Below are 14,118 nucleotides of genomic sequence, written 5' to 3' on the forward strand. Positions count from 1 at the left end.
TAGAAACAAAGAGATTCATCTGGGGCTGGGCCTAATGCAACTGAGAAAGAAAAAGGGACAGGGAACTGCAGAAAGAGTACCTACAACTTTTCAATTTACTAACTGACTCTCACTGCTACAAAAACACAGGTTTATCTCACAAAACAGGGACATGAAGGAAAGACTGTTTAAGTGGCTGCTAAATGAAATGCAGTTAATATCACTGAAAGAAGGCAAAACATGTTCTTGCACCTCCATTAACTTACTCTATTCTAAATTGCCTACAACAGGTGGCAGAGCCTAGATGCAATGTATTTGGTACCTTGCAACAGCTGTGAAGAGGACACACACTGAAATGTTAAAGAGATACTACTTGTTGCAACTGTCTCACATGACCAAGAGCAGTTCCAGAATTCAAAATATTTCCTTGTTCTGAAGTTAAATTGGGCCACTGTGACATTCATTCTGCAATTTAATACTCAAAGGCTATGAAAGACAAACAGATAGAAATGGGAGCAGAAACCTGAAACATTTTTTACATTTTTATGATATCAGTGCAAGACCAGGTAAAGTGGCTTTTTAATAATTTTATTACAGAATTCGGAGGCCAGTTCTTCAGCTAGTACAAGTGGCATAGTTCTGTTGACTTTAGCTATGATGATTTACATTAGTTGACAGTCTCTATATACACACCCTATGTAGTTCTGTATTTACAGCTTCATCCAAAACAAATTATAATGACCAAATTAGAAATCTAGCTAAAACATCTGTTAACTGACTCCCGAAGTAGAAGCCAAATCAGCTGACTAACACCAGGATAGAATACCAAAACTACATCTTTTTTCTAAATAATCAAGGGAAATCAAAGGGAGGAAATGGGTGAGTGAATGAATGACAGAACCAGTGAGCTTCATTGAGAGGCCTTCACAGAACCATCCCTTTTTATGCAACTTGAATGTAATATATACCTTTTCTCAGAGTAATACTGAAGGCTACCCACAGAAAAACACCAGTTCATTACAGTCATCAGGAAACAATATATGATATATTAGAGAAGACCATAAATACAAATAACAGTAACTCCCTTCTTTGTCTATATAAAGATCTTCCAAGTGCAAAGACATGGAACCATAAGAGCTAAGGGGTTTCTTCTGTTGTTGTTTTTTCGTTTGTTTGTTTTTGTGCTGGGTTTCTTTTTTTTTTAAATAAGCATTCTACATCTGTTTTTCATTATTGGCAATGAAATTTTAAGAATCAATACATATTTTCAAGACTATGAAGTTGATTTTAAATATGGAACTATGTGTATATATAACAATTTATCTGCCTGCTATATTACAAATAAGTCTAGGCAACAGTCCTAGTACCCATTAATGTTAAATATAACAACTGTTTTCAGAGATAAAACATCCTACAACTTGATGAATGTAATACATTTATTACATTGTTTATATATAAGATGTATAATATCATGTTCCTGTGCATAAAAGATCAATGGATGCTTCTATTTTAAGCATTATTTTGAAGGCAATTATAATTCATAATTTAATTTAATCCTTCTTAAATTGGAAATACTTATTCACTGCTCAGAAACCAATCTTCAAAAAAAAATTTTATGGATTAAAATTTTGCTTCTATCATCACTTATTTTCCTACTTCAGTCTATTATTAAAATAAATAGATTTTAAAAAACCCTACAGGCAAAAAGAAATTTACAGACACATCAAGATTTTTGTATACATAGCTCCCATCTGGATATACATTTATTATTTCTTCATTGATATAGCATTTTTACCCTTCAAAAAGATTCTTTTTAACTTTTCCTCACCAAAAAAGGAGTAAAAGTAAAGGGCACCACTGAAATTTAGTTTTGTCAGCTGTAGCACAGTGACATCCAGAGAATCAGTGATAAGGACACTGAATGAGGAAAGACCATGGGACAGATTGTGGCCACGTAGTCTTTGTAAAACTCAACCCTCATAGTTTTGAACCATACCCCCTGAAATCAGAAGAAAAGGAAAGAGTGCATTACAGAACTGCCAATAACATCTGTTGGTTATGTCTCCATTTTATTTAAATAAATGTGCTTGTTACCACAGTTTCCACAGCCTACTCTGTTCAGGCAGCTTTAGACTTCAGCATACATTAGCCTACTATTCTCTCCTAGAGCGTACGAGGCTCAGTCCTCTTAGGAAGGCAGACTCCAGACAGAGTTACAGTTCCTTTAGTCGAGCTGTCAGTACGGAAAGCAGTCAAGTCTGGATTTCAGGACAGTCTGGAACTGTTGCAACCTCTTAGGTCTACCAAAATAGCGAGGGTGATTACTAGGCTTCAGCTCATAGCCTGTAGACCACACATGGTCCACAATGGGCATGTGCCTGGATCACTGCCAACAACATTTCAGTCTGACATGCAACTAGTGGCTGTCCTTGGGCAAGATCTGCTCTCTTCTCTTCACCACAGAGGGATGCAAGCACAGCAGTTCTGACACCACTGTCTTGTTATGCTGTTATTCTGACTTGTGATCTACTCATAAACACCTTGCTCAGGTACCACAATGTATGTTCACAAGGGGAAGACCCACAACACAGCTGTGAAAGAAAACCACCATGGGCATTTTTAGCTTGCAATAAAAGTGGAAGCAGAATGGTGGTCATGGCAGATAACAGGCTACAGATTATTTGTTTTGATCCCATGTAATTCTACTTTTCATCCAATATGGTCCAGTTAACAAGCCACATGAAGAGTCTTGATGTGCAAATGGCCTTAAAGTGCTTAAACCAGTACTTGCCCTTTACCAGACAATCAAGCTCCCCACTGATATGCTTCCATCACCTCTGCAGCAAAACAGGACCAATTTCACAATCTGGAAAAAAGCACTTTGAAGAGATCTTTAAAGTAGCCTTGTTGATATACTGGTTGGACTCAGATCTCAAAGTTTCTACATTTAGTAAGCTTCTCTTAAAAGTACTTCTGCTACATATATTGAATTATTTCATTTATATGTTTATGATAAACTATTAAAACATCAGAGAAAAAGTACAGAGGTTCCATTAAAACGACACAGCAGATTCAATCTTAATACCTATGAATAGCCTTCAACATTTTAGCAATAGTGCACCATCAGCTTCACACTACGTACTATTCAGAAAATCTTAACAGTACCCAGACATTCACAAATCCCACATATCATATATGGGATCAGCCCAAACATCAGAACAGCTCTTACAGTTTTGTTGCTTCCCACACACTCACCCTTTCCCTGTGGATGAGACTGCCCTCTCTATCATGCTGCTTGCAACAAGAGCTTCACCACAGCAGGGTGCTCTGGGAGGCGCTCTGTGGAGTTGCTGTGGGCACCACAGTTGTGTCACCAGAATGTTGGACCAAACTCGAGATCCTCATTAAGGGCCACATCCTGATGTAGGGTGCCATTCCTTTCACACATCCCCTGTGTATATTTTACTGAAAAATGAGTAAAACTCTTCTTGTACCAGCAGTAAAGAATTCTCAGGCGCAGTTCCTTGAGCCTACATGTTTTTTTCCAGTATAATTTACTGAAGGCTGAAAGCTAGCTACCCTAGAAGGTAACTGCGCTTAGCATCTTGAACCTTCAGAACCTTCAGCCATAAAATGAGCATAAAAGTTATTTCTCTAACTCATGGGAATGTGAAAATCAAAACTGTAAGGCATCCAACTTACAAAGTAGCAGGGATAATAAACATTCTATAGAGTACTGCAAGAAAAAATAATCTTGGCAAATGAAAGGTTTTGGTTTAGCACTCCCTGGCTACTCACAAATTAAACATTCACTGAAAAAAGTGTAAGAGGTATAAAGGTCAAGAAACCCAAAGTTTTAACAGGCTGATTATATTCACTTCAGGCTTTTGCTACCCTAGCTTGGTAGCCCACTTAGGATGCTGGTTGATCTCACATGCAGTAAAACATGCGCTGCAGGACAGCGAGTGGAGTTACGGATTAAAGTATCAGCTTCTGAATTCTCAATTGTTAAGTGGGTTTAAAGTGAACTTTATTGTTAGGTGGTTTTAAGGTGGGTTTTTCTGTGTCTAATTTCCGAACTATTACGCACATATGCATTCTTCTAAAACTGCCAGGTAACTTGGTTCACTTGTGAAACTGAAATATAACCTTTAATTTTACAGCCTATACTTTAGAAAATTATGTGTTTGAGCGGCTGAGACTTTTGGAAGGTGGGAGTGGTACACTAACCACATAAGAAGTGGAAAGCCACAAGAGAATTCTTTGTGCTGTGAACAGGAATACAGTTATGAAAAGCACATAACCCACTCTTTCATCAATGTGCAGACTCTTTCCTGAAGGTATTCTCATCTTTGGCAGCCACTGGTAAAATGCATAGACATAAACTCAGATCCAGTATAAACAAATTAAATGTAAATGTCAGTGTGGTTGTAGCTACCTCCCCTAGAGATGATTTTGCTACAGGATTAAATGAATGTAAATAATAGGAAAAGTACAGTCTTTTGAAAGAAATATGTCATTTTAAATAAATAGGACTACTTATTTTATTTTACAAATCATGATCCAAGTCAGATTATCTGGCTTTCTAGGCAACAAGCCCTGAAGACCAATGAGTATTTGCCTTTTGTGACACTTGAAAATCTTTGGACTAATTTGCAACCCAACTCAACAACAGCCCACTGCTGAGCTCTCGTTGCCTGTCCCTTTGGTGTCTAGTATACCTTGCTAAACAAAGCATCCCCAAAAGCAGATCTCCCTGGGAGCAAGGTCACACAGACAAGTAGATACAAGATGACTGCCAGCCTCCTACGCTCTAGGGATACTTTATCCAGTCTGTGTAAGCATGTACATAGACACTCTCCCCCTCCCCAAACACCACACCCTGAAACAGCTGAAAGAACAGGCCTTAACTCTGCTGTAACTTGTCCAGCATGTTCAGTTTTGTAGCCTCCATTTGACTTAAAGAAGGTTTAGGTCCGATTAAACCCACTGCAGCTGGTTTGCTTCCCTAAACAAGACAAAAAATGTATTGAAGCACACTCATTGGTGCTTTCTAAAACTTCAAAGACAAATTTGAATAAGCAGGGCAAGTCTACGCAGCTATAAGTATTATTGCATGAATATAATCTTTCTATCTTCAGGAATAAAATATTTAAGAACTATTATGTATAGTATGTAGTGTTGCTAGATTAAGTCACAGAAAACATTGTTCTTAATAGCATGTCTTTCCTAAAATTAACCAAAGCACTCTTTTCCTTTAAAAATCAGGGCTAAGAGCCCATGCAAATCTCCTTCTAGATTTGGGTTTCAGCTCTTTTATAATTTTGATTTATGATTCCTGAAATACCTTTCAGCCTTATCCTTTTTCCCAAAAAATTTGCTGGGAATATACACACAGAGAGTTTTCCAAAGGGACTGTTTTAATTCTCTTGCTAAATACTGAACAGAATACTGTGTATAAATATAGTTTTTGGGGGAGATGTGGTCACAGATGGACATTCTGGGCCACGGATTGGTCTAGCTTGCTTTGACCCACTGATTGCAGCCCAAGAACACCTCATTCCCTTTTACAGGTTGACAGTGCAAAGATTGCCTTTGAACAGAGGCTTCTGCAGCATCAGATGAAATAAGAGTTAATTCTAAAGTAATTGTTTTATATGATAATATGAATAGTAATAATAGTTATATTTAAATAGCTAATGTTTCAGATTATGAGATAGCCATCTGATAGCTATATATTTGGAAACTTCACACAGCCTTACAAGGAATGTTTTCTCAGCACACATAAACCACAATTAGAGCTTTTACATTACAATATTCATATTGAAACCTATGACAGTTATCACACAACACACTACCAGACATGGACATCTCTGATACTGGTAATATTGAGTCATCAGCATCAACAGAACAATATTTTTCTTGTTTGCTACTGTTTTAAAGCAAGAGTATGACAATTATACAAGGAGAAATACACAACAAAAGAAGGCTCTCTGGAAGCACCAGAGTGAAAGGGTGGTTGGCAAGACCCGTGAGGCTGAAGAAACTGTTGGCACTGGGGGCGAGCCTGCATTACCCATCTTCCTTCTCACAGTGTGGGGCAGCACTGGACACTACAACATGAATGAACACAGACCCATCCAGCAGGCAATAATAAAATATAGTGAGATCAAATCAAAGCAATAATGTAGACATTTTATCCCATTCCCCTAACCACTTGATTGTTAAAGCTGCTGTGATTGCCTTAGGCAAAGTTTGACCCACTGTCTGTCCTGAAATGAAATATGGTGATACATTTTTGAAAAGTACAACCTCTACCCACACGTCTCAGACACTTTTCAGGGACATTTAGTTCAAGCAAACTGCCATGGAATAAGCACAATTACATTTCCTCCTACACTATCCTGCAACTCACATTGCGGTTTAAACTTTTGAATCATTTAATTTTTATGCTGGTTGTTCATTTTACAATACAGTTGTTACATGTTTCATTTTCTTTACTTATTTCCTTTTGCAATCATCCTAGGATAGGGACTAATTATTTTAATAGCTCTCATTACAACATGCTGGTGCATTTGCTTTTCTTTTTTAAATGGAGTTACATTTATACAACCTCTTTTTTTTTTCTTCACACTGAACCATAAGAGAAATGACAAACTCTGTTATGGGTCATAGAAATAAACAGTGCTTTTAGCAAAATTTTCAACAAAAAATCAGGGAAATGAGAGTAAGCATGATGAAAGGGTTGGAAAGATTCAAGACCAAGAAATTAAAAGGAATAAAAATACTGCAATATCACTGCATCTAACTACGTTTCACTGAAAAGGCTTTAAAGTTAACAAATTCTTGAAAACAGGACTAATGATACTAAATATACAACCCAGAGAAGGACATGTGGGCACCCCTTATGGTAACAGTAAATGCTAAAGGTAAAATAAAATAACCCCTGTGTGTATGCATACACATCTGCATGTGTAATCATCTAAACTTCTCCTCTCCAAGGTAAGAAATTTTGATGATCAAACAGGTTTTCCCTTACCCACGTCTTTGCTGCTTGCACAGCACTGATTATAATTAGTCCCTTATGCAAATGGCTTATGAAGCCTTGGGAAGAGGAGGGTCTTGGAAAGGGGAAGGAAGTTGCTGAGAGAAAATATCAGGAGATAAAAAGAGGTGTCTAGATACTTGGACATAACAGATATTTATGCTGCTGGCTGAACTTACAGACCTACTCTGTCACGTGTATCCCTTCATTTGTGCATATGCCTGCATCTGTCACAGACACACACATTTCATTCAGACTACAGATGCTCAGAGCTTCCCCTATCAAAACCCCTCATATCTGCTCCCCTGTTAAAGACAAACAAACCAACCCAACACAGACTCAAAGACAAATGCAGATTGGTAGAGATCTCTGAAAGTCTCTGCTGAACCCCCTGCTCAAAGCAGGGCTACCTTGAAAGCTCAATCAAGAGGCACGGGACCTCTTCCCATGAAGGCTTGAAGGTCTCCAGAGATGGATTTTCTGCAGCCTCTGTTGTGGCAGCCTGACTCAGGGCTTATCCACCCTCTTTGGGAATGTTTCCTAATACCCAGACAACTCTGCCCTTGCTCCAACTTGTTGGCTCCTGTCCTTTTCCTGGATGCACATCTGAGAAGAGTCTGTCTTCTCTGTGGTTCCTGGGGGTATTTGAAGAGGAAAAATTCCACCCTCTTAGCCTGCTCCTTTTGATGCTCCACCACCCTTGTGGCCCTGCTCTGGCTTTTCTGCAGGCTGTCAATATTGCTCTTGTTCCAGGGGGTCCCCAGTCTGGATGTGTGGTGTTCCAGATGAAGCCTCAGGAGATACTGAGCAGAGGGCAACAGTCCCTTCCCTGTTCTTGGCAGCCACACTCTTGCTCAGGATGTTTGGCCTCTGGCACTGCAGGGATACACTCCTGACTCGTGTTCTCCTTCTCACTGGCTGGGACCCAGCCCCTTCCCTGCAGGGCTGCCCTGGCCTGCCAACCCCAGCCAGTGCCTTGAGCTTCCTGGACCTTTGGTAAGTCACCCCTCCAGCTGTCAGGGACCTTCTGAATGACAGGGAGGGACCTGTGTCAGAAGTCCCTCTGAAGGGCTGGGACCTTCCATCATGCTATCAGCTCCCTCCAAGTTGGTGTCACCTGAGAACTTCCTTAGGGTAGGTTCTTTTGTGCTGTTGATCAGGTTGTTGCTGCAGATATTAAGCAATGTCAGCCCCAAAAGTGACTACTCATGAGGAGTGCCACGTATAGTGAGCCTGCAGCCAAAGTACATTAGTACCCCTGGCATTCTAAGCCTCATAGCTCATCCATTTTTTTGCCCATTTTGTAATTCTATAGTCCATCTTTCCTCCAGTTGACTATGTGATACATCAAAAGACAGTGTTGAAAGCCTTGCTTAAATAAATCCACTGCTCTTCTCTCATTAACAGAGCTGATCTTTTCAACACAGAAGGCATTCATATTGATCACCTACAGTTTGCTCTTCCAAGTCTGCATTGTTCTCAGCCCCCTTCTTATATTCCACATGCCTGGAAATAGTGTCTATAAGAATTTGCTCCATAATTTTCAGGGCTTAGGGGACATAACACTGTCCTATCTGTAGTTTGCCCAATGTCTTTTTCTGAAAATGTATGCAGCATTTCATTCTTTCCAGTCAACAGAAACCTCCCCTGATTGCCACCTCTCAAGATAAGAACTCTGCTTTACAATGACATGTGCCAGCTTCATCAGCATCCTTAGATGCAATCTATCTTATCTGATGGATTTCAAATGTCTGACTTACTTAACACAGTCCTTAACTTGGTCCTTCCTATCACAGAAAAAAAATCTCTTCCCAAAAATGTCTCTTGCTAGGCACAGAGATCTGGGAGGCCTATACATACTTAGCTGCTGTAAATACACACACAAACACAGACACTGCATGCAGAGTACTCAATCAAATGACAACTATATATATATACAAAAACCTGCTTACTTGTCAGCAGTAGTAAACCAGACAATTAAATACAGCAGGAGACATAATTAAAACTACTTACAGTACATGAGGGGACTTTGCCAGTATGAGGATACTGGCCTAACGGAGCACTGTTTACCTGAGAACAGAAAGAAGCCTACAACCCATCTGACCCCAGGTGATTTTATACTTAGCTACTAACAAATGCAACGTGGTATCCATAGGGAGCTATGCAAATAAGGAATGCCTGCAATGAACTCATTATACAGTCAGTGCATGTCACGCTCAGGAAACAACACCAGATTTGGGCATTCGCCAGTTCGAATTTCAGTTTGGATTCTGTGCCTTTTTCTTGTTTTCCAAACTCGGTTACCCTGCATGTGTGCTGTGTTTGAAGCATGTTGACACTCTCCGTCTTGATGCAGCTGGCACCCCAGATCAATTCCTCGATGCCCAACTTGAAAGCACTTGAAAGGAAAACCACAAGGCAGAGGAGATGGTTGGCTCCCAAGCCTGCTGGATTTTGGCTGACCCAGTATAGTTTCATCCCAGTGGAGTTCCTTTATTTTCTATCTCTTCTTTGAAAACCATGGAGATTTACAAATATCCTGTGTACTAATTTGATTTTCCAGTGGCTATCACAACATCGACATCATAATTAAAAACATCATTTCCTAAAAAGCACTCTGAACCTTGAAAGCAGCCTTTTTTTTTTGACTCCTACAATTTAGTCTGATCTACCTCAAATATTCAACTTCCTTTTGATCTTCCTCTGCAGAGACGCCCAGAGTAGCACTACTGCAGGCTGGTGATTCTGACCAGCAATCAATAAGACTATCAGCACTCAGACTTTATTTGGCTCTTGTTATAGTTCCTCACAACCCAGTTTGGATTAAAGCACAGCCCACTACATATACAGACATGTTAAAAGAGATCCCAGTTTTTAACAGCTTAGGCAAAAAAGCAAACAACCATCACTCACTGCAGAGTGACTGCTTTATTGAGGATGAGGCTTCCAACACCGATTATGCAAACAAACTCTGTGGCAGCCAAACAACTCCTGCAGACAGTGGTCAATGAACTTAGGCTGTTGCCATCACTTACATTCAGCAATTCTGAAGAAGGTGTGCAAAGTAAAGCCCTGTTTTCCACCACCGAGGGGGGCAATCTCCCAATGTCTAAGACAATAATATCCTGCTATATCGTGATACCAAGTACAGCAGTGGCAACAGCAGTTCTGAAGCAAGCTCTCCCTCCTTCTCTGCTCTCCAGAGAGCTCCTCTTTAGATGCCAAGGTACACTAAGGCTCTGTGCCTGAAGCTTCATGTCAGTTCACAATATTAATGAAGCCATTAAGGGTTTTAATTTTAGAGAGTACTTTATGGGTTTGGTATCTAGTCAGCTTCTAATCAGGTAAATCTAACATGAGGAAAAACTAAGAAAGATCTTCTCTCTCACTGTTCGTTTTGTCTGCATGTGGTCATGTAGGGTAGTTTTATCTTTATTTAAATACTAATAAAAAGAGACAGTTCCACATTATGAATATCTCCTCATACTTCATGCATAGCCAACATTTTTACATACTCAGAGCCAACTTGAAGGCAAACAGAAGGACCTGGCTACTAACATTTTTCATTAAGAGCTGAGTGAGCATCCTTTTCCCCTCAGTATTAAGTTTTGCCATGATTTAAAGGACACTGAGTTAAGATGAACTGCTTGTCACTACTTTCCTGTAGTGTCACTACAGGAAAAAAACCCACTTGTTACATTGAAATACTTAATGACATTTTCCATTAATATTCAGTCCTTTGTTCTCACTTCTCTCTGGATTCTGGCAGCAATTCCCCGTGACCACTGCATAAGGTTTCATTAGGATACTTATCCTTGAGAAGCACTTTCATTTGCCATAGAAATGACTGGAAGGATAACTTAGTTGTTCAGTAGTGGGCTCTTCTCTCCCACCCCCTTCCTATTCCTTTTATTTAATTTAAGGAAAACAATAAGAGAGACTTAACTCCACTTCTTCTCCTCTCTTTCAGATATGATGAAAATAAGATAAAAACACTGTCAGGTTTGTCACTGAAATTTCAGTTTATTTATTGTGAAATAACTTTATTTTCCCAAGGGAGCATGTTATTCAGCTTCTCCTGTCATCATCATATACTAAAATGGAGACAGAATTACCTACTTTTGATCAATAAAATGTGAAAATTTCAAGTAAGATTTTTCTGGTATATTATTCAGGAGAACAATTTGTAAACAACCTACTGTCTTATTTTTCCCCTATAGGAACCTCTGTGTGCACTACTGCCAGTACTGCTCAGAGCATTTCTGGGAGAGATAATAAAGAATCCTGACAACTATTTGGACATCTCTTCTTTCCTCCCCTATCCCACATCTCTTCTTTTTGTCTTTTCCTGTCTGGAAAAAAAAAAAATCCTCTTTCCCTTGGCAGTATTTCACATTTGCTTTTTGTTTTCTTATCTGCCCCCTATTCTTTGTCCCCTCCCCCACAAGAGCTTGTTGGCCTTCCTCCCTCCATCACTGTGAATACCATTACCCTAGGGACATCAGGCAAAATTTCAGATGTAAACAAAAACATAAATCCCTTTGCTTTTCTTTTCCTACTCTCTTCTCTTCTGTATTTCCCTCCCTCCCCCCTTCCTAAGTACTTTTGTATGTTTAGCCACCTGCAGAGACTGAGGGTGGAAGACATGAAATCAGAAGCTAACAAAACCTCTGCTTGCTTTAGCTTAGTCATTAATAGCATCATTAGCTTATTGAACTCCAGGATATATCATGTCACAGTTTGTGATTCAGGGTCTCTCAATTGCTCTTGCATTGTTTATATCCTGAGTCAGAGTCTTTCAGATAATTCAGGCTTAATCATTCTTCTCCAACAACAGTCTTATGAGTGCCATTTAATCAAACCTATCAGTCATACTCTGAGACATCTTGAGGTTTCAGAGGCATCACTGGACACTGACTTTGCATTTATTTACTCATGGGAATAAAACTGTTATTTGTGCTTCAGCTTGGCGAAAATGCTAAATGACAAGGAAGCTGAGCGAACTGAGGTATCTGTATCTGTTATATCAGTTTGGGAACAGGGAACTCAACCAGGGAGCAGAAATATGGGAATGAGGAAAGAATCCTGATCTCAAACAGCAGCTGTGAACCAACCACTCTGAGCTAGTGTGCACACTTTGTCTTTGTTCTGTGACTGGACCAATGCAGACCAAACCAAGTAAGTACTAGTCATTAAAAGCATAAACAAGTGAAAAATCCCACCTTATTCTAATGTGTTACTACAGCACCTATCAATTGAATGCTTTTGAGAAGTGTTTTACCACATGGATGTATTTATTCTTATGCTCCCCTTTCCTCTCTAATTAGGGCGAGAAGAGAAGAGGTCATCCACAGGCAGGAAGATGAGTGAACACCACCACATGATTTATATAATACAAAGAATAAAAACCTCAATAATCTGATCTTGAGTTCATGCTTGATCTACAAGTCTACCTTTTGCCACTTCAGTCTTGCAAAGGAATCAAAGCAAATGTTGCAGTCTAAGACTGCATGCTACAGGGAAGAACAGTGCCCTTAATTTTGGATTTGTTTTTAAAGACTTAAGAATACTAAGGGCAGTTCCAATCACCTAGTACAAATGGGAGTTTTGAAGGTTTTGTTGGGGTTTTTATTAAACACACAGTTTTACTGTTGTTTTGTTGTAGGAAACACTACATTTAAGCACCAATTGGCAAAGAAACCAAGTTCTAATGTGTTGTCTGCCAGTTCAGACACAGAGTCAATGCAGATATACATGTATCCTCTACAGCACAAAAGAATAAAACTAAAGAAAACTTAATCTTCCATGTTGTTATTTATGAAAATGGTACTTAAGCATTTTTTATCTGCTTTTGATTGGATAGAAGAGTATTATAGCTTTAATGCTCCTGGCAATACTAGGAAGTTTATTTAATTTAGATGAGAATTAGTAATTTCCCAAATCTAATTTATATCACTCAAACACTTTTTAAAAGATAGGTCAAATCCAATTCCTCCACTGTCTCACCTGACTGACAACTTTTAGAGAGTACTACTTAGCAAACAACATCCTTTTTCATACACTTTACGTATTACAGCAGGATGAGAAGCTTGTTCCTGAGAAAGAAATTTCTCAGGCTTTGTAGAACAAAATGTTCTGCTTCTAGATCACATGCAACCTACAGAGAGCTAAGCAGTTTAATTCACTAGTATCTGCAAATTTCTCTAAAGCAAAGAATACTATTAGTCTTTGGATTATGGATAGGGAAGCCAATGGAAAAATAATTGAGTTTCACAAAGTACTTGCTGCAAAACAAGGAACAGAACTAATACCTCAAAAGTATCAGCTCTGTCTCTGGATCCTATAACCACCCTTTGCTAAGGGGTATCCATGCTCCTGATTCATGGTGTTAGTAAGCACATGAAATAGTTTATGTAATGTGTTACTCTCTAGGAGACAACTCCCTTTTCATTTTCCAGAGAATCCTGTGGGTGGCTGAGTGTTTCCTGCCCAACACTGCTGCCTGGTCCTTGGAAGCTTCTCACCAGTTGTCTGTCCTGAGACCTTCCCTTGCACCATTTGAATTACAGGTACAATATTAATCTGGTTTACTTTCAAACCTTGTATGATAGGCATACATATGTATATCATCCACTTCCTCTCCTACTCCTGCACTAAGCCTCAGGTCTGTTTGTCAATCATAGAGGGCTCAGCATCCTGAGGTACCAGACTGTATTTAATGTTCTCTTCCACAGTCCATCACAGATATGAATTGACAACTCCTCCCAAATATAAGGGACTAGTAACATGCTGACAGCACAACTCTGGTTTCCAATATTTGTTTTTTTTTCACCTAAGGCATATTTTCCTGGAGTCTATTAGGTGGAAGCTGCTGTTCAAAAGCTGCTGCATTTTTTTCTGTTCTTACACAGTCCCACCTTGCCCATGGACCTGGTCAAGATCATTGTCCACAACGGTAGCCAGGAGAAATTCAGCAGGTGAGGATGCTACCTTTAAGCAGAATTTCTTTGAGCTGGATCTCTGATCCTTTAAGAAGTAGAGGAAATTGTTAGGGAGGGTGTCTGCTTTGTGTACTCTCTAGATGCTTTTGTTCT

This window comes from Manacus vitellinus, unplaced genomic scaffold (genome assembly GCF_001715985.3).
Source record: "Manacus vitellinus isolate BGI_N305 unplaced genomic scaffold, ASM171598v3 scaffold_0_pilon, whole genome shotgun sequence".
Taxonomy (NCBI): domain Eukaryota; kingdom Metazoa; phylum Chordata; class Aves; order Passeriformes; family Pipridae; genus Manacus; species Manacus vitellinus.